The following is a 27,426-nucleotide window of genomic DNA, read 5'->3' as shown; positions in this document are numbered from 1 at the left end:
TTATTCCTTCCACCAGACGATTTTCATAGCTTAGAGAGAGTTTTTAAGTTGGAAGGAATAGAAATAGCATCATTATCCCTTCACAGCTGGAGCGAAGTTCTAATCAAATCATCTGGTGTAAGACAGACATACTACTGTATAGTACAAAGTACATTATCGTGGTTCATTGGTTTGGGCCAAATTTAAAAACTGTAGTCATTTGTTGATAGGTCTCTCCGGATTCGCTGATATATATATATATATATATATATATATATATATATATATATATATATATATATATATATATATATATATATATCAGCGAGAGAGAGAGAGAATAAGTTCATCCATTCCCGGTGCATTGTACCATTTACATACGCACTGACTTGCCCAACTGCAGTGATAATCGAGCTGGATGATTGTTCAATTCTTAACTTGAGGCTATATACAGAGTTTCTTCTGATCATGTCTAGACTCTTTACATTGTATGTGACAATGGTCCAAGACAAGCTCGTCCATCTTGGTAACCTGAACATTGTTTTCTGTGTTCATTGTGGCATACTTTAAACTTGTTTAAGGTAACCCTTCCGCACTCTGACCATAGAGAGTTACAGTATACAGGAGAGCAATAACTCCTAAACAACTCTGGCTTTACCTTCTGGGTACAATAAGAAAATTTCTTCAGTATAGTATAACCAATTCCTGTAAATGTCCGCCGCTGCTTTAGTATGTCACAGTCATCTTGTCTGTCTACTGTTATGATTATGACCAAGGTAGATAAAATTATCAACAAAGGTAAGAGCACATCCATAAAGCCATGTTGACTTCATGTAGTTGACTTTGGAGCTCCCTGGGGGAATAACCATGCATTCCGTTTATGTGGTGTTGTAAATAATGTCAAGAGCATTAGCATATACCTGACACGTATCAATTAGAATCTGTTGAGCATCTGCCGTGGGAGCCGTAAGCATCATGTCATCAGCATAACTAAATGAATTTCTGCATTTATCATATATCACGTTTAGCCCTTCGAATAGTTCTCCTTGCCTCAGCAAGGAGAGGCCAGAGATAATTCAGTAGCCGAGAAGTTACCGCTATGATTATCTACACGAGTCGCTCTACCATCGTTCAGAAGACGGACGTTAGACTGTAGTAATAGGTCAGCTATTTGCTCCCCACGATCTTTGATGTTCATGCTACCCCATTGATAGTGATGGACGTTACAGTGTCCCAACACTAACTCATTCCCAGGAAGATGTTCAGATAGTGAATTCAAAGCATCAGTATCAATAGGGCCATGTGGTGGACAGTAGAGAGAGCAAACTGACATACGCGTTATTAAATCCTGCGCTGCATGCGACAGCTTCCAGAGTAGTATTTAGAACCATTTCTGTTTGTGGGTGCACTCTGTGTGTGTTTATGGCAACTCCGTGACCGTTATATCTTCTATACGAGTCATAGTGCTTGAACTGTGGAGGATCAGGTTGATCCACTGAGCACATCCCCTGTAAACAAATATCGTCTGGCCTGTGTATAGGGAGCAAGATTGCTATATTTTGTAATATATTCCCAACAGTTCTACAATTCCACTGCAACACAGTGAATGCTACGGTTTAAGATTTACGAGGCAAGCCAGTGTGCTTAGTTTTTTATGTTGACCTCCACCAGGCAAGCAACTACAGGGGGACCGATCCCGGTGCTTGCCAGTGATCATCATCAATAACTAGGCTCCCTGATTCCCAGTAGGAAGAGCTAATTTCTCTCTCCCTTGCTGGAGGAGGAGCTGGTAAGACATGAGGATGTGACCTAGGGTGAAGAAGGGTGAGATTTACCTTGATAGATTTGTCAGGCTTCTGTTTCTGCTTCGTAGAAGCAGAAGCAGTAATGCTAGAATAAGAAGTAGCAGTAAGTGGGCTGGATTTGGCAGGGAAGTCAGATGTGGTACAAGAACAAAATGACAAGTGTGTTGGACATAGGGTCAGTTTTTGACTCCACGGTGCACATCATCGGACGGGACACAGCCGCTGATGCATAGGGAACATTTGGCTTGAGAGTTGCATGCAGCTCCTTCACCTTTCCTAACATCCTAATAGGATATGCCCTCCTTTGCCTTCACTATGCAGACTTCCTTCTCCTTCTTCCACTTGGGACAATCCCTCGAGGGAGTTGGGTGAGCACCCTTGCAATGAACGCAAGATTCAGTCAAGGATGTACGGTGATCAGCAGAATAACCTACAGCCACGCAATTGCCACACACTAAGTTTAGAAGCCCGACAAGTCTTTTCATGATGCCCATAAATATGACATTTTGAGCAACGAAAGGGATTTGGGATGTAGGATGGGACGTTAACAATTTCATAACCAGCCTTGACGCTGGAAGGTAGAGAAACTTACCGAAAGACAAGGCAACAGTCTCGGTCTTCGCCCTCTTGCCCTCCAAGAATCTAGTAATGATCGAGCACCTACTATATCTTGCTGAGCAAATTCATGTACAATATTGTCCTCCTCCATTACCCTGAAATCCCTGCAGGTGTTAAGACCCTTCCAGGAAATCATGGAAACCAAGATATTCGGTTCAACATCGTAACAGTGGAACTTACGCAGTTTAAGCAAATACTTAACCCGGAATGAGTGTACAGTTTTGACTAAGAGATCTCCGTTCACATTTTTTTTTGCCTGAACCACCTCTCCAGCACAGCCATTAATCTCCTTCTTGATAATGAAGAGACTGAACAGGGGAGATGACTCTAGAGCATGTAACATAAAAAGTTGCATTCCCTACAGGAACGTCAAGTGAGGAACGTGTCTGGCGTGTCAGTCTGGGGACAGTTAGTCCGGTCAGTATTCCTATTTTCGTCAGAATCACATCCTCCCCTGAAATGGGTAAAGGCAACTGGGGCGTCTGTTATAGTAACCACCTCCCCCTCATGGGGCAAGCTGGAAGAGAGAGAAAACGAGCGTGGAAAGACACCCAGGGAACAACAACTATGGCAGAGATTTCCCTCTCAGACTATTCTCAAGAGGTCACGTCTGAGTGTATTTACACCCCAGAGCGATCAGTGGGGGGAGCACATCAGAGGTAAGTAGGAAAAAGTAATCTCAGGAGTAGGTACAAACACCTATTGTACCACTAAACAGGGAAGAGAGTAAATGAGTACTAGCTAACTTGATTTTAAAAACTCCCTAGTGGCAAACAAAAAGCTATTGCCAGTGGGGCAACCCTACTGTATAGTTCTCAGCAACCATCCATCAAAGTCCCGTTCTGAGCAGCTCAGGTGGGTGCTATTTAATGCATGTCCTAGATCGGACAGTTGCATGTACTCAATCCTGATGGGCTGTTATAAATGGGTTGTGGCCCGCCATGAGTTTGAGAGGGCTTAGAGATCTGCTGCTTGTATATTGAGTCTGTGGTTAACTTCTTTGATAAACAGTGCTTCTTGTAAGGGGAGGTGTCTTACATCATCGCAAGTAGTTAAAATTTCTGTATTTTCTCCCAATATTTTCTATGTAAAGGCAATTCTGCGTTCCTGTTTAAGGTGGTCTTTAAATGTTCCAGCTGTAAGGTGGTAACTCAGGCGTCGAGACAATTTCATGGTCCTCATGCCCACATAGGCAGAAGGAAAGGCTTCGCAGTTTCTTCGTTGATAAGTAAACTGTATTCAACATGCGACATCTGAAGTATGTCTCTCTACTGGCGGGGGCTGTTCCTTTTTACCAGGTGATTAGTCTTTTTACTCTTGTAGTAAATTATCAGGTTGTCTCCATTCAGAACTTCATGGCTTCTCATTCCACTTCACTATTTGTTTTACAATTCTTTCTTCTTTGTAGGCTTTTGAGAAGAAATGATATGGATGGAACAGACTACGGCGAAATCATACACAACATACCAGACAAGACTAAGGCACTCTTGGGGTGTAAAGAAAATATACTTAAGAAACACAATGCAGAACTTGCAGTCACTCTCAACGAAGTATGTATCAGAGAAAATCGCTTGCCCATATGTGTATATATATATATATATATATATATATATATATATATATATATATATATATATATATATATATATATATATATATATATTGTTGCGGAACAGAGAAAGATAAAGTACACTTTAAGTGAGAATACTAAAAATCACTACTGTCCCGTAAAGTTCCAGGTTCAAAACAAAAGAGTTAGGTAAAATTACAAGTTAAAGTTTAATGCTCAAACTAACAACTAAACATTCAGGACTCATAAGGATAATGTAATGGCAAAAAACAGGTTAAATATATGGTTAACTGCAATAGCCTCTATTAACATGAAATTGGCAAGAGTAAATTTACCTAAGTTAGCCCTGATAAAATGAAAATACACTGGGTAATGCTCAGTAAATGCAAGATAAATTATTACAGATACAAAATATTATTAAAACTGGCTGACAAAATGAATCCCACATTCATTACAAAAAACCTTACTAGGCCTAAGAACTAACCTTACGCTACACAGTACAAGAAAAAAATGCAACAACAGTTATACTCAAATTACACAGCTGCTAGATGGTTGGAGACTTCCTGAGAAACTCACAATAATAATAACTGTACAGGGGAGGACAGAGATGTGAGCAAAATGAGGAGTAGATCTAAGTGGCAATAATGCAGAGACTGAGCTCATTATATAGGGGCCGGCAGAGCTTGATACAACTTGTAAGAAGGACGCGCAAATGAAGCCATGGGGACAAAGAGTTGACAATCCCGCTCTGAACAACAGAAAGGACGACTTACTCTACTATAACGGTAGAAGGGGGGGACTGAGGCAGAACACGCTCGTGATCAAACAGGCAGGACACTGTACGTTAGAATTACACAAAGGATGATGAAATCATAGGCTATGTAACACCTCCCCACAAAGAAAAAAGAAATTTACAAAGGAAATTTCTTATTACTCTAAAACAATCTGTATATGGCATTACAGAACATGCAAAAGTCTTTCCTAGTGTTACAAAACATGAGATCTCCCTAGCACGTTCAGTCATAGGTACTTGCCAGTATCCCTTTAACAAATCAAACTTACTTATGTACCTAGCCTTTCCGATCTTGTCTATGCAATCTTCCACACGAGGGAGAGGGTAAGTGTCTGTTTTGGTGATCTGATTAACACGTCTGTAGTCAATGCAAAGCCACTGTGACCCACCTGGCTTAGGGACTAGAGTGACAGGAGAACTCCACTCGCTCTGACAGGGCTCAATCATCTTGTGGTCCAACAGGTAGCCAAGCTCCTTCTGGATGAGAGGAACTTTCACTGGGTTCACACGGTAAGGAGGCATTATAATTGGCTTTGCGTCTCCAACATCGACATCATGCATCAACACAGTGCTTCTTCCTGGAGTGGCACAGAACACTTGCGGGTACTCCTGCAGTAATGCCGAAAACTCCTGCCTTTCCTCGGGAGGTAGATGAGAAAGCTTAGTCTGGAGATCATTCATGATATCAGGATTCTTCCCCAAACTATCACTCAGGCTCATACTGCATGGGAGAGCTTCACTTGCAGACTCGGGTGGAACAGCTACAGTGCAGACTGGGTTATTTTCGTCCCGCCTGTGATATAACTTTAGCATGTTGATGTGACATAGTTGCTTGTTCTTTCTACGATCTGGTGTGGCGATGGCATAGTTGACATCACTGAGTTTCTTCTCCACGAAATAAGGACCACTAAACTTGGCTTGAAGAGGTTGCCCATGAACTGGTAGCAGAATCAAAACCTGATCTCCTGGCTGAAAGTGGCGTAACCTGGACTTCTTATCATACCAAGTCTTCATCTTCTCCTGAGTAGCTCCTAAATTCTCTCTCGCCAGTTGTAAAGCAGTGGACAGCCGTTCTTTGAACTTCATCACATACTCCAGCAGGTTGACGTCATCTTCCTCCGACAGCCAGCATTCCTTGAGTAACTTAAGGGGTCCTCTTACATCATGGCCAAACAGTAGTTCAAAAGGTGAGAAGCCCAGTGATTCATTTGGAGATTCTCTTGCAGCAAACACAATGAATGGAAGACCTTTATCCCAGTCTTTCTGATGTTCCAAACAGTATTTCTTGAGCATCGATTTGAGTGTTTGATGATATCTCTCCAATGCTCCTTGGGTCTGGGGATGGTAAGCTGAAGACGTGATCTGGGTGATGCCCAACTCTTTCAGAGACTGCTTGAAAACGTTTGACATGAAATTACTTCCCCGGTCTGACTGTACCTCCTTGGGCAGACCAAATTTTGTGAAGAACCCTAGCATTTCCTTAACCACGTTCTTTGCTGAGATATTTCTAAGTGGAATGGCTTCAGGATAACGAGTAGCCATATCAATCAGGGTCAACACATAAGAAAATCCTGAAGAAGTCTTAAGAAGAGGGCCCACAATATCCACCAACATACGGGTGAAAGGCGCCTCAAAAGAAGGAATGGGAACTAGAGGTGCAACCTTTTCGGTCTGATTACACTTCCCCACAACTTGACAGGTATGACAAGACTTACAATACCAGGAAACATTCCTGAAGATACCTGGCCAGTAGAAGTGTTTCAAAATGCGTGCCACAGTCTTCCTCACTCCAAGGTGTCCTGCCAAACTGGAATCATGAGCCACTCTAATGATATCCTGCCTACAAACACGAGGGATGACAACTTGATGTACAACCTCCCATTCACAGTCGGCTGATACTGTTGGGGGTCTCCACTTCCTCATAAGTACTCCTAACTTTATATAATAACAAGTAGAAGCACCAGCTGACTCTTCTTCACTGTAAGCAGAGTTAGCTAGACCTTTCAACTCAGGGTCAGCAACCTGCAACTCAACCAACTCTTGACGAGACAAATTATCAACACTACGGGGCACTGCCTCATCTGGTGAGTGGTCCAAATTAGCAAGAAAACTGTCAGCTAGGATAACATCATCATCATCATTATCCTCTAAATCACCAGTAACTTTAGACTTAGCCCTAGTGACAGCACATGCAGGGAACACATCAGGGACATCACAATCCTGGGTCGCAGCCACAGGCTCACTAGACAGCTGAGGAGCTGGCCACACTTGACTTCCACCAATATCATTTCCAAGTAAGAAAGTTACACCTGACATTGGGAGTGTCTCAACCAACCCAACCATAACGGAACCATTAACAAAACCAGACTCTAAATTCACTCTGCACAGAGGGACAGAGAAGTAATTATTCCCTACACCTTGTAAGATTACAGTTTCATCAGTGGAATTAACATTAGAGCCTAGAACACTGGTCAGCATAAGGGATTGGCAAGCACCTGTATCACGATATTTTTTAACTGATTTCCTGTCATTACTGTCCAGAGGACTGACAAAACCATCAGACAGGAAATTAGCACATGAACTCTTGAGAGTGTCACCCAAGTTACTGCTCAAAAGAGGAGCTCCATCATGAGAATTTAAGTTACCCCTCAAAGCAGGTTCAGTTAACTCAGTTAAAGAATTCTGGGAACTCTCAAGAGTGGACACTAGACCAATTGACTGAATATTTAAAGTCTCCTTTTTGTTCACATCACGCTGTCTCCTGAAACATTTCTCCGTAGTATGACCAAGCTTACTACAATAAGTACATTTACTTTTCTGAAATCTAGAGGTGAAGCTGGTATTTACTTCCTGAGAAACATCATCTTTATTCTCTTTCCTGTTACCTGTACTCTGAGTAGAGGCAACGTACTTACTCTCAGCTTTCCCTTTTTCTTTAGAATATCTCTTGTGAGTGAGAACATACTCATCAGCTAAAACTGCAGCATCAGACAAATTATCTATCCTTTTCTCATCAAGATATAGGCTTACATCTTTATAAATACACCTCTTGAAGTCCTCCAGCAAAATCGTCTGCTTAAATTTACCAAAATCAGAATCCACATTCTTAGAATTTAACCACTGCTCTAACAGATCTTCTTTGATTTTTGCATACTCAACATGGGATTGCTTATCTTGCTTATAAGTTGTCCTAAATTTTACTCTATAGGCTTCAGAAACAAGCTCATAGGCCTTAAGAATCAAGCTCTTAACTACATCATAATTATCAGATTGATCCTGAGGCAAAGATGCATAAGTTACTTGAGCTTTACCGGTGAGAACAGTTTGAAGGAGTACTGGCCAATACTCCTTGGGCCAATTAAAACCTGTAGCTACCCTCTCAAACAACTGAAAATACTTTGTTAAATCAGATTCATTAAAAGGAGGGACAAGTTTAACATTTTTAGGCACATCAAAATCATCAGAGCTAGATGATCCAGTTCCACCTTGTTTCATGCGATACTCATGGTCTGCCTGAATCCTGGCAAGTTCAACTTGTGCGTGTATCTGTGCCTCCTGAATCCGAGCCTGAGATTCAGCCTCCTTAGCATTTGCTTGAAATTCAGCCTCCTTAGCAGGAGCCTCCTGCAGGGCTAGCTGTAACTTAGCTATTTCAATCTGCGTTTGCTCATTTGGAGGAGTTACATTAAACAAGCTCTTATTAATCATGCCAACAATTTGATCTTTAGAATGATGAGAGCGAACAGCTATTCCCAATTGTTGAGCAACAAGCTTAAGTTCATTCTTTGTTCTGTTTTCTACATCACACACTGTTTGCACATTTGACGAAAAATCTTTGGCTTCATCAAGTGTAGTAATAGTAGCCATCATGAATATATCACAGTCACAAAATATCAAGCAATATCCTTATGATAATATCCTGAATATCCTGATAAGAGGTCGCCAAATTTATGTTACGGAACAGAGAAAGATAAAGTACACTTTAAGTGAGAATACTAAAAATCACTACTGTCCCGTAAAGTTCCAGGTTCAAAACAAAAGAGTTAGGTAAAATTACAAGTTAAAGTTTAATGCTCAAACTAACAACTAAACATTCAGGACTCATAAGGATAATGTAATGGCAAAAAACAGGTTAAATATATGGTTAACTGCAATAGCCTCCATTAACATGAAATTAACAAGAGTAAATTTACCTAAGTCAGCCCTGATAAAATGAAAATACACTGGGTAATGCTCAGTAAATGCAAGATAAATTATTACAGATACAAAATATTATTAAAACTGGCTGACAAAATGAATCCCACATAAATTACAAAAAACCTTACTAGGCCTAAGAATTAACTTTACGCTACACAGTTCAATAAAAAAATGCAACGACAGTTATACTCAAATTACACAGCTGCTAGATGGTTGGAGACTTCCTGAGAAACTCACAATAATAATAACTGTACAGGGGAGGACCGAGATGTGAGCAAAATGAGGAGTAGATCTAAGTGGCAATAATGCAGAGACTGAGCTCATTATATAGGGGCCGGCAGAGCTTGATACAACTTGTAAGAAGGACGCGCAAATGAAGCCATGGGGACAAAGAGTTGACAATCCCGCTCTGAACAACAGAAAGGACGACTTACTCTACTATAACGGTAGAAGGGGGGGACTGAGGCAGAACACGCTCGTGATCAAACAGGCAGCACACTGTACGTTAGAATTACACAAAGGATGATGAAATCATAGGCTATGTAACAATATATATATATATATATATATATATATATATATATATATATATATATATATATATATATATATATATATATATATATATATATATATATATATATATATATATATATATATATATATCAGCCATTTGAGTGTCCACTACAGGACTGGCCTATCCCGACCGAAGTGGGGACGATACAGCCGATGTATCTCTACTAAGTGGCTCAGGTTGTCTGGTAGAGATTGCATGTAGGGTGAGAAGTGCTTCTAAGTGTCATTTTAATGTTTGAACGTTTTTGATGAGTGTGTAGTCTATGAATCAAGTGTAATCGGCCCGCAATCACTTGTCCCATTCCTTTTCATCAACATATAGTTTTCTGAGCATACTCTTCAAAGTTTGGTGATAACTCTCTAATGCACCCTGACTCTGAGGATGATATGCTGAGGAAGCGATCTGGGAGATTCCTAACTCCTTAAGGGTTTGTCTGAACAGTCTGGAATAAAAATTACTGCCTTGATCCGACTGAACTTCCCTAGGAAGACCAAAACGGGTAAAGAAGGTCAGCATCTCCTTTACAACCAATTTAGCTGAAATATTTCTCAAGGGAATGGTTTCAGGATATCTAGTGGCCATGTCTAACATTGTGAGGATTTACTGGTGGCCTGAGAAGGTTCTAGGCAAAGGGCCAACAATGTCCACATGGACTCTAGTGAATGGGACCTTAGACACGGGTAGAGGAATCAAAGGAGCCACAGGGATGGGCTTATTGCCTGTACTGACCAGCTGACAGGTGTGACATGACCTATAGAACCGGGAGACATCTCGACGGATTCCAGGCCAGTAAAAATGTTGCCAGATGCGGGAGAGAGTCTTCCTCACCCCTAAGTGACCTGCTAAAAAAAAAGAGTCATAAGCAATGGACATAATTTTTTGTCTATAGGGTCTTGGAACCACCACCTGATGTACAGTCTCCCACTTGTTATCATGAGTAACACTAGGAGGTCTCCATCTTCTCATTATCACGTTATTGGGCCTTAAATAATAACACTCTGTCAGTTCAGACTCACATTCATTTTCCTTAACTGCTGAGTCAATTAAAGTGGCAATCTCTGGATCAGATCTTTGCATATCAACTAACTTTGCACTTGCATCAGTCTGGGGAGAATCATCAACCTCTGAGTCATTTAACTGGGCAGAAAAGGTATCACCAAGTACAATAACATCATCGGCATTCCCAGTGCCATTACTGTCAACATTCTCATGGCTAACTTTTGCCGACATAGCTCTAGTTACAGTACATGCAGGAAACTATTTAGGACATGTATCTTCCAATTCTTTAGTTCTATCCTCACTCATGGGAGTTTTTGACACGCAGGGAACAGCACTCACCTGTCCTCCTGCCAAGTCATTGCCCAAAAGGAAAGTGACCCCTTGTACTGGAAGCTGGTCAACAACACCCATACGCACTGAACCAGTAACTAACTCTGACTGGAGCTTCACCTCAACTATGGGAGCAGATACAAACTCAGCTATACCCTGCAACAAAACACATTCACTAGGGTCAGCTACATCAACAATCCCCTTCAACATTAGTGACTGTGAAGCTCCTGTGTCTGTTAGTATAGTGACTCCCTTACCACCTTTTCCATTAAGTGCCAACGGCCATACCACGTTGAGTACACCGCTTCCCGTTCGATCAGCGAAGTTAAGCAACGTTGGGTCTGGTTAGTACTTGGATGGGTGACCGCCTGGGAACACCAGATGCTGTTGGCATCCCTACGTCAAGTGGGGTTGGTGGAGGATTAGTGCCCCTCCCTGTAAAAAAACAATTAACTCTAAGCCCTTGGCAACCCTGTCTGGGATACATGGCGTCTGGCAATGAATGAATGAAACTAACCCCTTAGATATAATGTTAGCAAATAAATGACCTGGAGAGGAGTCACTTTGAGTACTGCTTGGGGTGGGACACTCTGATGGAGTCTTATTACCACTCTCACCTGAACCTGACGGCTGCACTGCTCCATTCTTATTAGTGTCTAACAATGGCTCTACAGGAGTCTGTCTGTCCACCACTGACGGCTCCACTCTGGCCTTATCAACAATATGCACCTGCTGGTGTTGTCTGACTACCGCTAACAATATCTGTGGGTGGCTGCTCTCTGTTGGTGTCAAAAGATCCCCAAGAGTTTGCCAAAGTAATAGGTTTTACAGAAGGACTTTTCTCTCGTTTTATCCAGCACCAATCCTCCAAGTGCCCTGTTTTCTGGCTATACTGGCAAAACCTGACACTTTTTCTTGACCCTCTGGCAACATTTGCCTCACTTACTTTCGCAGAACTAACATGCTTTGAGGTTGCATTGTTCCCACTAGTGTCACCTGACATTAACTTGCCTGTACCAGAAGAAGGGTTCACAAAAACTGGTTGCTTCACTCTCCTACCCTTAACAAATGACTGAGGCTTACGTTCATGCTTATGAATTATACTATAGTTATCTGCTACAACAGCAGCCTCAGCTAGGGTATCTAAATCTTTTTCCACTAGGTATGTAGCCACATCCCTATCTATCTTACCAGTGAAGTTCTCCAAGATCATTAATTCTTTAAGTTTACAGAAATCTTCAACTTTCTTAGAATGCAACCATTGATCAAATAAGTCTGTGAGTATTCTAGCATATTTCACATGAGTCTGATCTTTCTGTTTAAAGGTAGATCTAAATTTAAGCCTATATGCCTCTGGTACGAGGTCATATGCTTTGAGAATGGAATCTGTTAAACAATCATACTTAGCACTTTGATCAACAGATAAAGAAATATAAGCCTCTAGAGCCTTTCCTTTCAAAACACTCTGCAACAGTAGTACTGTCCAAGAGTCTTTTGGCCACGAGAGACACACCTGCCACCTTTTCAAACATATGGAAATACTTAGTGACATCTTGCTCATTAAAGGGAGTTACTAGCTTAATGTTCCTAGCAATATCAAAAGATTCCTTGACAGATGAACTACTAGCTCTCGGTAAACTATCAGGATGCTTCAATCTGAATTTGTGATCCATTTCTTTTTGTCTCATTTGAGCCTGTAATTCTATTTCCTTCATTTTAGCATTCCATTCTTGTTCTCTCATTTTTGCTTGCACTGCAAGTTCCCTTAGCTTAATTCTTGCTAACTCAAGTTGCACTTTGTCACCAGTATCATGAGCAGAAAAATCACTAGGGCCAGGTATCTCTGATGCCAAAGGCTCAGGGTCAACACCTTGTGCAGTATCAAATGGCTCAAACTAGCTATGGAGGACTCACTTTGCTCAAACATGGTGTCCAATATTAAATCAAGTAATTTAGTCTTAGTGATTGTGGCAGGAAATCTCAACTGTAAGGCCTGGGCAAGCAGTATGAGCTCGTGTTTTGTGAGTGTTTTCACTCTGGTTCAGGAAGGCTTTGAATCCAAAAATGCTTTCACTTCACTATCACTCATTAGGGCCATGATTACTGAATATAGTTAAGTAGGTAAGACTAAGCACTGTGTATGTGGCCAAGGTTGCCAATATTATGTCACAGAGCTATCCTGGCGAGGTTGCCAAATTGTTATGGGGATACATATTACGGTGCACTCTTAGCCCTTAATTAATTACCAAAAGGGATAAGGTAAGGCTTATAAGAAAACTAACTTAACTTCACTGTACACTATAACATACACAACCAAAGAAGAAACCAGGGTTCATATTACAAAAAGAAGGATTCACATAGGCCTCATAATACAAATATAAACTGGTTATTTCTTACCTAACCAGATCACACTCAGTGGAGGCTAAGTACTCACAAAGCTCAAGGAAACGTGGAGACTTCAGTGAATCCAGATATAAATCACACACTAGAGTAAACACAGGGTACACACCACAAAGCCAGTCGGGAGACAGGACGTGTGTGCTGGACAATCCCCAGGTCCTGTTTTCTCCACTTACTGTTTTTTAACCAGCCCGCAACCCACTGACTGGTCTAATGTGTGGCCCGGCCTGCACTATAGGTGCAGGGAATCTTTGAACGAACGTAAATAGAGGAGTGAACTAACACTGGGAAATGGTGCACAGTGTGTGTTGTAATCAAAGTCACGCATAAGTGCAACACAATGTGATAAAATTGTAACAACAGTAAATGAGACAAAAATGTGTGTACAAAAAATGAGGCAAAAATGTGTACAGGGATGTGTGTACAAAATGAGACAAAACTGTGTAAAGGTGTGTGTACAAAATGAGACAAAATGTGTCCCTTCACATTTTCCTCGACCTTATAGAGCAGACTTACTCTGCCTCTCTCAGCTAATTAACCACTAGGCTGCCTTATGGAATATCTACAGCCACTCACCAAGTACAGAGACACCTGCTACGAAGGGGAGCCAATGGCAAAGTTGCACAAATTATACAAAACCACTGACGTGCCATTAAGAAGGCAGCGCAAACATTATTTAAGCTTCTATTGGCAAAAACTCTCTTTTAGCTCCTCCCACACTATAAGTTTGGGTAATTTGTGAGAAAAACATCTGGTGTGTTGTCAGTCCAGTGACCGCTAAGTAAACGCAGCTGGGGACGAGGGTTACCCCTTACAGCCCGCAAAACTCATAAGGAAAAGAACTGATCTTGATGGCTCGTCTGTCTCCTTACGTTATCACTTATTTTCTATTTCACCCATTCGCTACTGGGGTTAACTATGCCAGTAACAATATATATATATATATAGAGAGAGAGTGATATATATATATATATATATATATATATATATATATATATATATATATATATATATATATATAAATATGCAGAGAGACAGACAGACAGAGTCAGAGAGTAAAACGTAGGGTGACAAATATGATACAAAAATTGAGAAATAAACCATTCGAGGAGCATTTAGAAGCCCTGAATCTCTTTACCTAAATTAGCTCAGGTTACAATGAGATTTAGTTCATGCATTCAAAATATTCATAGGACACGATAATATAGTTATTGTTAAACACTATACACTTGATTGCTCAAATTATATTACAGGTAACAGAAAATTACCTGCTAATGATTCCAGTAACTCGTTGCTAAGCAATTCTTCTTTAATAGAGCTGAACATATAGAATGAATTATCCTTCGTAGTAAACTGAGGTACAATACTAACCTTTAAAAAAAGCTTGGATAAATATCAGTCTTCTAACTCTCAATAAAGCGTATTCATTCCTCAATATTACATTTCTGTTAGTATATATAACTTCATTTTTCATAGCCTTGATGATACAACCACAGAGCAACATTGATAAATATTGTTCACTTAAGATTACTTTCTTTTTTGGGTAGATGTTGAAGAATAAAATTTCCTTTCCCTCCTTCCTATGAAATTTCCATGACAGTTAGTCTATGCGGTCTGATGGTCCTTAATAGTACCTGCCAGCTTCGGGTGGAGGGTTTGGTTGGTGAGGGGGAGTATTCCCAGTTTTCTGTCCTTATCTTTAGCTGTTAGAATTGTTTTCTTAGTTATAACCTTCCTAGTACCAAACAGGTAGGAAGGAATCAACAGGTCTGTTGCTGTTTGCTCACCTTTGTACTTCTTTGTACAGCGAATTTCTCCGAAGTGTCAATCTTCCCTTATTATACGACCAGTAATAATTAGTCTTAATATAAGTCCAAAACAGTATTTCGAGGTGAACAGAGAAAGAGGGAGACAAACTGAGTCCAGCAGTCTGAACGACATAAAACGCAGGAATTGCCAGGAAAAGAGGATGAGTGAACACAGGAGTGAAGTGTGTGGCCATGAGGGGCGTGTGACCGCTGACAAACAACCTGGCGCCACACACACGTCATTTTTCAGGACAGGAGGATATAGCATGTCGGTAACAAGAGGGGAGGTGGCAGGGCAGTTTCACCCTCACAAAATCTGTATGCCAGCTCTTGCTTTTCTTGTGTGTGTGTGTGTGTGTGTGTGTGTGTGTGTGTGTATGTGTGTGTGTGTGTGTGTGTGTGTGTGTGTCTCATATTCAATACTATGTTAGGGTGAATAGGCATGTGAGAAGGGTGCCAGTGTGCGTCGCTGGCTACTTACAGGCCCCAGTGCACTTATAATGACACGAGGTACTCCAATCTGATAGGAGTAAACCTTTTTCTTATATTCTTTTTTTTTTTTTTTTTTAATCACTATGACACTGGCATTAATTTGAGCGCATCAGCCACTAATTTGGAAAAACAACAATAGTCTGAGAGAATTAATTTGACGCCTTAATTGTCAAAATCGATGTATAACACGGCCTGTGCAGTCCGAATGAACAGATGGTTAAACGGAAAACTCTTTCTTGTTCAGCCACGCTCAGGTCCTTTATTTCGACTTTATTAAAATTAATGATAATAATAATAATAATAAAAATAATGATAATAATAATAATAATAATAATAATAATGAAAATCTATCTATCTATCTATAGCCCGACGCCCTAATCCCGCAAAGGGATGATAACAATAATCACCATCATCATCATCATTATCACAATAATAATAAAAGACCAGCTGCTCTCAAAATCGAATTACTGCAACCCTAATCCTTCCATCAACTTTGGTCAAATCAGAACTGAAATGACCTTGCTCTATTATCCTGCCCTCTGACCTTTCCCATTGACCTTACCCTTGTCAGTTCATCAAAGCCTTACCCTACAGATTTCAACAGACTTTGGTATAAAATGGTTAAAGCACGTATACACTGACCTTGCAATGTGACCTTCCCTTTGAACTGTTCTAAGAAACAAAAAGTCAGCATAGTAGCTCATCGTCAACCTTACCACCGAGTTTGGTCTAGATCATATCAGAACTGCTTAAGTTACTGAGTTAACGCAGGGACACACACCTGTTAAACTTTGATCTTGCCCTCTGACATTGACTTGTTGACTGACTGTTTTCAAAAGCGATTCCCTTTGCTCTTGCATTACCCTAGAGTCTTCCACCAAGTTTAGCCTAATCAGGATCAAATTCTTTAAATTGAACTTGCCATGTGACCCTGATCTCTGACGTAGTTTTTCTGGAAAACAGTCGCTCAACCCAATAGCTTGCCGTTAACCCTTCCACCAGATTTACTCCTAATCATATCTGAATGGTTTTACTTTATTTTGTTGACACAATGACACACACGGGTGGAAATTTGACCTTGGCCTGTGACCTAGGCCATCAACTGATTGTTATCAAAATCGGAATAACTGATAAATGCCTAGCCAGTAAGGCTTGCATTAAGACTGGCTTAGATCAGATCAGAGAGGTTTTTGTTGATCTTGCCCTGCATCCTTGAACCTTTCCCTGTGACTTTGATATTTTACTGACTTTTCAAAATGGATTTTTTTATACTTGCTTTACCCTGAACCGTTCCTCAGAGTTTGATATAAACTGGATAAGTTTGTTTATGTTGATCTTGCCATATGACCTTTATCACTGACCTATTGATCTGAAAAACGATAGGTCAACTACCTCCTGGTCGATCATCAACATTCTCAATTTTTTTTTTTTCTCAAAAAAATCAAAACAGTTTCAGTTATTATCTTCACACACAAACATACAGGTTGAACGTTGAACTTGTCCTGTGAAGTTGGCCTTCGTCTTACTGTTTTTTAAGTTGAATCCCTTCATTTGTGCCTAATCCTCAACCGGTCCACTAAGACTGGGTTACTTGTAAGTTGTCACTGCTACTTCCAAGCCTGACCTAGCCCTGTAACAATGACCTTCCCCATAACATTAGGGTAGCATGTTAGCTATCACTGAATACTTACACCAAGTTTGATTATAGTCAAATAGAAACTGTTTAGTATTTTGTTCATCACACACACACACACACACTGAGGAAAATATAAAACCCACCGTCACTTCACCGGTCTAACAACATTAACAATAATAACAAGAACACGGTAAAAATGTCCAAGGACAATTAAACTGATAAAGAAAAACTTCCCACAACCATTGCCTACTAGAACTTGAACTAAAAAAAAATAAAACTTGAGATCAAGGTCACTGATCTTAAGCATGTCACCTTAGGTCATCACAGACTGTAAGTCCACAAAGTTTGGTGGCTCTAGCTTTAATCCTTCATGGAAAATTAAGAGATATCCCAAATATCTGGAAACTCCCATTTATTTTACCTCATGCGATCTCAGAGAAAAATCAACCAATTGGATCCACACTCTTTCCTGCAATGCGGTCCCCTTAACGCTAAATTGCAGTAAAATTTAAGTTTGCTAGCTTAAATGGCTTTTGAGATAGCATCCCAGAATTCATTTTTTTCTTCATTCTGAATAATATTCAGTGATCCAGTTAATGGATTGCCATCATATTTGGCCATAAGAAGCCACCAGCAGGGTACTTAATATTGCAAAGTTTCAAGGCTCAAGGTCAAAAAGCCTCTGAGTAATGGCCATGTACTTATAAAGTTGAAAAAAATAATATGAATACTGACAAAAAGAACACTTCATATAGGGATATGGGAAGTTTTAATAATTATAATAGTAAAAAAATAGCATTCACCCACAAATGAGAATCGCCAAGGAACACTTAATCTGTACCACGCTAGCGACGAAGATGTATGTCCCCCTCTAAATCGCCAGTGACGTAGATCTACCTCCTGCAGCACTGAGAATTCATTGGAAGCAACTTAAGTAAAATGAAAGATAATAATGTACCTGATTAAATTCAGACATTTCTCCGCTATGCTTTACAACACTGATTTCAGAGTGCAAGAGGTGACTGACACTCTCCACAGGCTCACAGCTGCTCTGCTCTCTCAATAACCTTAAATATTTCAGAAGTTGAGTGGCACCAACCTGACTTAATTTAACCAACATTCTGGCTTTGGTGATTACTTTATTAGTGCCAGAGATCTTATATTGATGTATTAAGCCCATTTAGCCAGAAAAATATCCAAAATCGGTTCACAAGCTCACGGGTGCTCTGCTGTCTCAGTAACCTGGAAGATCCCCAAGGTAGAGTGGCACAAACCTGACTCGATTCAACCAACGTTCCAGCTTTAGTAATTACCTTTATTAGTGCCACAGATCTTATATTGATGTATTAAGCCCATTTAAGCAGGAAAAAAAAACATCCAAAATCGATCGGCATAGAGGGGCATATATATATATATATATATATATATATATATATATATATATATATATATATATATATATATATATATATATATATATATATATATATATATATATACATATATACATATATAGATATATATATACATATATAGATATATCTTGCCCAGAGCAGTACGGGTAAAAAAAAAAAATTAGTAATCCTCTGGCAATCGGACACATTATTATTGCAGCTTAGGCAAAATCGAACACAAGTATCAGGATTTTGCTGTTTACTCCTAATAAGTTAAATATTGCGCTAGCATTCAGAAGCCTGAAGTCAGGGTTATTTATGTTGGTGAAGGTCATTGAATATAACAAACTTTTTAAGAATTTCTAATAGTTACATTTTAAATAGCCATTCTTTTCATTGCGGGTATGATAGAAAATTCTGATTAATGGCAAGCAAGAAGAAAAAGTTAGAGGAAATTTTTTTATTTAAAATCCTCTGGCAATCGGAGGCATATCTTTGCAGCTTATCCATAATTAATAACAGACAAGTTATATATCCCAGGATATTGACCACGAAGTTTGGATACAATTTGCCAACTTGATTATTGTATTATTATTATATTTTCGGAACAGACAGACAAACAGACACACACAGGTGAATACATTATTGTCTCGCTGGGCAGCCAATAATATAACAATAATAATAATGATGATGATGATAATAATAATAATAATAATAATAATAATAATAATAAATATAATATAACACCACAAAATTATCCAATGGTAATAATAATCAGAAAACTAATAATAATACCTCCACAAAATTATCCAAAAAAATTTTGATAAAGAAACCTCACAATCATTGCCTACTAGAAACAGCTATAAACGAACCTTGAGGTCAAGGTCTCTGAACTTATGCATGTCACCTAAGGTCGTCACAGTATGTAAGTCACCAGTTTAGTGCCTCTGGCTTTAATCTTTCATGGAATATTACATCTATAATATCTGGATAAGTCCAACTTTTTTCCCCAAGCGTTCTCAGGGAACATCAATAGATTGGAACCATACCCCTGTCCATTATGCGGCCGCCTTAAGGTTTTTTTACAGTAAAATTGTAACTTGCTAACTTACGTGGTTTCCGAAATAGCTTCCCAGATTCTTTTTTTGTTTTACATTCTGAATAATAACCGATGATCTGGTTGTTGGATTGCCATCATATCTGGCCAGAAGCGGTCAGCTGAGCGATTAACTTGGCAAAGTTTGAAAGCTCTAGGCCAAAAAGCCTCCAAATAACGGCAATTAAATTTTAAGCGGAAAGAATAAAAATATTGACAAAAGCAAGAAATCTTCCCATGGGGATGTGAGAAGTTTTAATAGCAATAAAATTAACAAAAATAATAACAATAATAATAATATTAATAATAATAATAATAATAATAATAATAATAGCAACAGCAGCAGCAAGCAGCAGCAGTAGTAGTAGTAGTGGTGGTGGTGGTAGTAGTAGTAGTAGTAGTAGTAATAGTAATATATCTGTCTATTGCCTGACGCCCCAATCCCGCACGGGGTGGCCACAAACAAATCGCCTCCACGTCGCCCTGTCCTCCGCCATTTCACTGTCCTGCTCCCAACTCATCCCTGCCCCCCCCCCTCATATAACTCTCCACTCCATCCCTCCATCTCGGCCTCCCCCTCCCCCCCTCCACCTCACTCACACTCTCCTCGTCAGTCTCTCACCCTCCATCCTCTCCACATGGCCAAACCACCTCAGTGTGTTCCTCCTAACGCTTCCTATCACATCCACATCCACACCACAACGCTCCTTTATATCCTCATTTGTCAGCCTGTCTCTCCATGTGACTCCACAGTAGTAGTAGTAAAAGTAGTATTAATAAAAATTTCATCAATAATAATAATAATAATAATTAATTTCATTATTATTATTACTATTATTATTATTATTATTGATCATAGGGAGTGAGACTGACATTGTTTAATGAAAAATACATTGGCAGTGAGGAAAATGCTGTATGGTATTTAACTAAAGTATTTAATAATTTCATAGCATGGGACACATTACAATATGTACACAGGAAATGTAAAAGATTATTCTAAACCAAATCTGAAAAATAATTATGTATTAATATACCTGCAGATTATTTGTCCTTATAAATATTCTGCTTGTTCATTACTTCACATTTATATCCTGTTTTGTAATCATCTCTGGAACGAAGGATAATAATGTATAAAAATTAGTTACACAAATTTAGACGGATACTGCCTAGATAACTGTGAGAATAAAAAGGGCATAGAAAGGTAGACAGGTTGCTCGGAGCCGAATGGAAAGACAGTTCAACGGGAGAGGCACTGCAGTCAAGCTGGCTCTATCGTGTTCACTTCACTGGCACGGATAAAGAGAGGCAGAGTGGGAAGAAGGAGTGAACACACAAAGCGAGTGAAAAAAAAAAAATTCTTTGATGTCAAAATGTTGCTGAGAGCTGACCCTCAAAGGGAAGTTGTATGTGAAAGGGATAATATTGTTTGCAACGCCTCGGCACCAAACAACATAAGAAACACCTTACCTACTGGTGGGGAAGGCAACCTCGCAACAGCAGAGTGTACCACAGTTTACTTAACAAATGGAAAGGATGAAATGGTTAACTCATCAACACCAGAAGGTGGAAAAGTTAACTCACTAGCAACAGAGAGAGGAAGCATTTCACTCACCAGCTGCAGGGGGTTGGAAGTGAAAGTGTGTCCTGTCCATGTGTGGGGAACATGTGAAGGTGGCACGACTATAAAGCCTAAAAGGGAACACATCCCTGTAATAACATGCGGATGGGTAAAACACCATAGTTTACAGGAATAATTCCTTTTCTCCGGGAGATTTCGAGTAAACTGCGATATTTTGACTGCAATAAGCTAGATTACTACGAAGGACGTCACCAACATAATCGAATGGGTGAAGATACAAGGGCTATCTCAGTTTAATTAGAGAATGGGATGTACATGTATGAAGGCCCAAATCAATGTACAGCTGTAACCTAGTAATTTTGTAGTGTTTCCAGGTAATGTCATGTCGGCTAGACTGAAAGAAAAACCAGACCCCATGACAGTATATATTAGTACTCTTGTCTGATCCACAAAGTAATATGGACGTAGTTGGTAAAAAAAAATCACACACACACACACACACACACACACACACACACACACACAGACCATGACCAGTATTATTGGCTTTTTGTTCCCCTCACACTCAGCACACTTCTCTGTTCCTCACGCCATCATCCGCCTCCTTCAAGTCCCATGTGTTTGCCATTTTGTCCTCAGTGTTTTCCTTCCAGTTTCTCACCACGGTCTTTACGTACACTCTCTTAATTTTCACAGGGTTCACATGTCTGTTTTTGAGGAGGATCATGAAGTAGTGTCGTTTGGCGTTCAGTGTTATGCAGTCTCTTGTGAAGAATAATTTTCTTTTATTTCTCACTCCCCGTATTTCCTGAAAGGTAAAAATAAGAAAAAAAAAAAAAAAAAAAAGGTTATCCTCTCAGCCGCCTCCTCTCGAGATATTTTTTTACACTTTCTGACTTTCTTCCTGTCCACATTAATATCTCTCCCTCTTGACATAATGGTCAGCTGGTGTTGTGGGGTAGATATATGGCGTGTGGGCCCCAGCACTAAGGCAGCTCGCCATTAATGCTGTCCCAACACACCACAACTTTCGGCTGTTGTAACTTGTAGTCAGTGAGGAGCCTGATGTTTGTAACGGAGAATGTTACATGGCTTACCTTTCCCTCTACAGTATATAGTCTGTTCCTTAAGAGTAAATTTTTCAATGCAGTTACCTCTTTTAAAGGGCATTCCTGCTATCTCTGAACGATTTTTTAAAAATCCTGGGAGGACGTTTACAACTGGATGAGTTAAATGTAATCTTCCCTACCATCGTCCATTCTACTGTATAGGCCCTATTCATGTTACCTAAATGCAGCACTATAATTTTCTCGGCCATGAGAGTTAATGGTAACGATAATTATAACATGCGACTCCCGTTTCTTACTCTGGCTGAATAAAATCGTATGGGGTTAGGTGGAATTGAGTACCACAGTTGTCTCTCCCCCCCTTAAGTTTTAATTTGTCGGAAATCGCTGAATAAGCACCGGTATATAAAATTGTTTCCAGTGATTTAACAACCGCAACTTCTTGGACATGTCTCTGTGTCTGGACGATTTTTCCGCCTAAGAATGAACTTTTCGAACTGGAGAGGCTAGAGGTAACATTTTTCACCATCTTTTATGTGGAAGGTCTTTCACAAGTTAAATAAAAATAGTGATAAGCTTAAATAATACCCCATTCGTGGTGAAGAGGAAAATAATGTCATTTCTAAGTGACGATATTTAAGCATTACATTCAAATATAGATGTAAGAATTCTTTCCGTCATGGAATAATTTCGATATTGTGATATTTTGTGTAATTAATTTCTTTTGCACATAACAGTACTGAAATAAATGGTTATATTTTAAATACCAGCGCGGCGGGATGAGCCCAACACCACCACGCCAGGAAGAGAGAGTGAGGGGGTGACACCAACCCCACAAGGAGACAACGAGGGGCTGAACTACCTGGGCGGATGTCCAGGCAACTACGGCGCATCTCCCTCTCGACCCGGTGCCCCTCTTCCGCGCAGCCAGACCACCCGGCAGTGTACGGAGAAAGTACACTACTCTCCAGCAGAGGGAATGCTCGCCAGAATCGGGGTGGGACTTGCAGTGGCAAGTTCCCAAGCACACCCTCGAATGCCGAGTCTTCTGGATCGGCTCCACACTTAACTGAGGACTCAGGAGGAGCATCTAGGGTTGCTATTCCCCTGCCTAGATTGAAGGAGGGCACGCTCCGTCGGAGCTGTGGCTAAAGCCAAGAGAGTACATCCGACCTCTTCCTTCCAACGTTACAGGCACAAGACCTTCCCACACGGAAGGAGGGCACGCTCTGTCGAAGCTGTGGCGAAAGCCGAGAGAGTACATCCGACCTCTTGACCTCTTCCTCCTGATGTCCCCGGGACAGGTAACTCCAACCTGACAAAGGGAGGGCACGCTCTGTCGGAGCTGTGACAAAAGCCAAGAGAGTACGTCTGACCTCTTCCTCCTGACGTCTCTAGGGCAGGAAGCCCTAGCCCTATGACAGGACTGCCCCCTCACCCCTGATCCACGTAGGTGCACAGGCAGTGCCCGACGGGGCTGCCTGATGAAAGGAGTCACCTCTGGCTCGCCCCACTGCCCTGGTGTTAGAGCTAGGTGCCACTTTTTCCAGCTCTCTCCTTGGAAGGCTGGAGTCTCTTCCCCTACAGGCTCCCCACCTGAATCTGGACTAGACTAGGTGCCCCCAAGGACCAGAATCCAGTCCTTCCAGCCTGGGCCGCCCCAGATACTGACGGCCTCCACCAAGACCAGAGGCCACAGCCCTACCCTGTCGGCCTACCCCTGCACTAGCTGCAGTCCCCGGAGCCGGCGGACCTCCCCAGGTGGTCACCAAGGCCGAAGGGCCTCCCCCAATGCAAGCGGCGGCAGTCCTCCCCTGTCGGCCGCCCCGGACCCGGATGCAGGCTGCCCTACCTCCGCGGCACCCTCTTCCAGGCCCACCCTTGGACCGGGCCTCCACCAGGCCCTACCCCGGACCCCAAAGACGACCAAGGGCCAATGGCATATAGCCCAACTTCCAGCCCTCTTTGGGCCCAGCCCCAAGAGCCCTGCCTCCTGCAGGGCCGACGCGGCAGGAAAGCCGCCCCAGATGCCGCCCCATTACTCCCGGACTAGCAGCAACTCCACGGGCCCTACTGTTCCTCACAGCTCCCCGGATGGCCCGCCTCCCATGCCTGGCCACCACCTGGAGCTCCCTGCATAGGTCCTCTCGCCCGTGAGCCATGGTCTCCTCTCAGTCAGAACTGTGAGTGACAGGTCTCGTGATTAAATACTGTACCTCCCTAGTGTTGCGACCCCCCTCTCTTTTCAGTGAACTACCAGTGAACCGTTCTCCTGTGTTCCTCTCTCCTATCCCCATATGCAGCACACACACCCCATCAGTGTTCCCCCCCCCTTGTTGATGAGTCGAGCCCCTGTGAATCATGTGCAGAGTGTATGACCCCAGCCCCAGGTTGGGATTCCCCCCACTTCGAACAGGACAGACGAGCCCGTTTCACTCACGTAACACAGCAATATCTCATTACTGGATCCTACCCCTCCTCCTCCCTGCCCCCGGCCCGGCCCCACAGAGAGAAACCCTCACTATCCTCAGTAAGCCCCTCACCCCTTCCCACTTCCCCCTAGTGTGACCTACGGAATATTCTCGACCTGTGTGATGCGTATGTAGAGGCTAAGTTAGCTAGGGACTGCTGTACATGTCACGCGGAGATGATGTATTAGCTAGGACCCATCTATGTCATGCGAGCACCTGTCCCTGTGGGTATACTGGGTTTGTTTTGTATCAGACCCGCATCCAGGACTGTGCACAAGGTGCACGTGTACAGGGGCCCCCACATCAAGGGGGCCCCCACCAAAAAAAAAGTTTGGATGTTTGGAGAGAGTAAAACTCCATGATTAATAAAAAAAATTAATCAAAACAAAAATCAAAACAAAACAAAACAAATCAAATCAAAACAAAACAAACCTAACCTAACTTAACCTTGAACAAGCTTACATTAAGGCTTTTGTTCAAGGTTAGGTTAGGTTTGTTTTGTTTTGTTTGTTTTGTGTGTCCGTGAATGATTTTTTGTTCTTTATCGCATGTATCGCTAGCCAGTGCATTGGTACTGTATACTTACCATGAGAAAGTAAAACATAGATTTCCCTAATTTTTCTCTTTCTATAATTGTCTGAATTACTTTTTAAAAGTTAGTGCTATAACCAATTTTCTTACGTTTTCTATGGTTTCATTATTGATATCTCGTACGGTTCTCGTTCATTTTCTGTACTGGACCTGGCTCTGATCCTTGGCTTCAGAAGTTCACACAATCACTTGTGTTCTGGCTTTCATTGCAGCAGGTTAGTGTTGTTCACATCAGTTCTTGGGTAACGTACTGACGTAGTTCGTATAACTGCAACGTTGTGTTCTTATCACAGATGAACATACTGTAAGAAACTATTTTTTTCTTTTGTTTTTGGACGACATGCGCCTGGCACTTTCATAAAAAGAACCTCGTTTGAACATCCTCATTAATGAGAAAAACGACAAAAGAGCCAATAAAAATGTGTTGTTGTATACGACGTACCATTATTCAAACTTACTGTTATAATATGCATTCATTGTATCCTATTAAGACACTTTTCAGTTGAAAGCAAAAAGTAACTTTTGTTCAGTTAATGAATACATCTAATAATATCTCCGCAAGGCTATCACTGATCCTTTTTGTATCTATGTATTGCATTTATATTGGCTGGGGGTACGAGAAAATTTCCTGAGATATCAAGGGGTACGGGCACTGAAAAAGGTTAAGAACCACTGGCCTAGACTTATACTGCTACTGCTGCAGGTGCCCTACTTATACACTGTACCATATGCTTGTAATTCCATGCATGTACAAGTTGTAGGTTGGCCTCCCAGAATTTCCTGTAATTCTTGGATGCAGTCATCTTGTATCTTATAATACACTATAGTTGACTAGTTGTATAGTAGACCATTCAACTGTAAAACGTTTCAATTAAGTAGTCCCTGCTATCACAAGTAGTTTAAGTTAGCAATAACCCACACTGTCTCACAGAGAGGGACAGAGGTGTAGATATCTGTTTCCGATTTTGGTAAGGAGTTAGAATACTACAAAAGGACATCAAAGAGTTTTCTACATAATTTTCATTTCAATTTCAGAGTTCATCATGAGTGGATTTGGTGACAGGCACAGGGGTGCCCGTACCTATGCCAGTGGAGCTCAAAAAAGAAAGCATGCCAAAGAGAAAAAGGAAAAAGAAGCAACAGAACTTGCAAAAATGTCACGTATGACAGACTTCATACATTCCAGCATGGAGACTCCAAAAACATCTAAAAAAGAAGACGAGGATGCAATCGTTGATGCAGTAGGATCTGAACAGAACAAAGAAAGTCAACAAGGGACCTCAACTCTGACTTCAGATGAACAGCAATCACAGCATGAACACCAAGAGCCACCAGAGAAATCAGAAGGTACTAATGATGAGACGATGATTGATGCAGATGCCATTGGTACAGAAAATGACATTGGTAAATGGCCTGACCATCTGAGTAAATCGGTGGTAGACTACTGGATAAAGAAAGGTTCAAAGGATTTGCAGCACTGTGATGAAAAACTGATTGACCAGAAGTCCTACCAACAGACAGGAGAAAACAAAAGTCGCAAGTGCACAGTTGGCATGTTTGCACGACGCATGCACAATGGGGAAGTGATCAGTCGATCGTGGCTGTGTTTTTCTCCAAGTACTGGAAGTGTCTACTGCTACGTCTGCAAACTTATGTCAGCTCCACGATCACAGCTCACACATGGAGGATTCTGTGATTGGAGGCATGCTAGTGCTAGACTCGCAGACCACGAAACGTCGAAAGATCACCTCCAATTGGTTCTGGCACTGACGAGACGGACGGCAGAAGTAGGTACAATTGACCATGAGTTGACACAACAAGTTGCCCAAGCTGAGGATTACTGGCGGAGTGTTCTGAAGAGACTGGTGAGCGTGCTTTCATTTCTATGTGAACGAGGCCTAGCCATCAGAGGTGATGATCAGATCATTGGATCCGTTCATAATGGAAATTACCTTGGTATGTTAGAGCTGTTGTCTGAATATGATGATTTTCTGAAGCAACATATCCAAAAGCATGCAAATAGT

The 27,426-nt window shown here is 41.1% G+C and overlaps 1 non-coding gene across 1 annotated transcript; it reads left to right on the top strand.

Annotated features, from left to right (window-relative positions):
* Positions 1-11,142: 11,142 nt before the first annotated feature.
* Positions 11,143-11,261, top strand: LOC145412636 (5S ribosomal RNA). The gene has a single exon (XR_013899593.1). It is a non-coding gene; the product is annotated as a 5S ribosomal RNA (ribosomal RNA).
* Positions 11,262-27,426: the final 16,165 nt, after the last annotated feature.

Source organism: Coenobita brevimanus, chromosome 93 (assembly GCF_032717465.1).
Source record: "Coenobita brevimanus isolate Jiangsu-jjx chromosome 93, ASM3271746v2, whole genome shotgun sequence".
Taxonomy (NCBI): Eukaryota; Metazoa; Arthropoda; class Malacostraca; order Decapoda; family Coenobitidae; genus Coenobita; species Coenobita brevimanus.
This window is presented reverse-complemented; position numbering and strand designations above follow the sequence as displayed.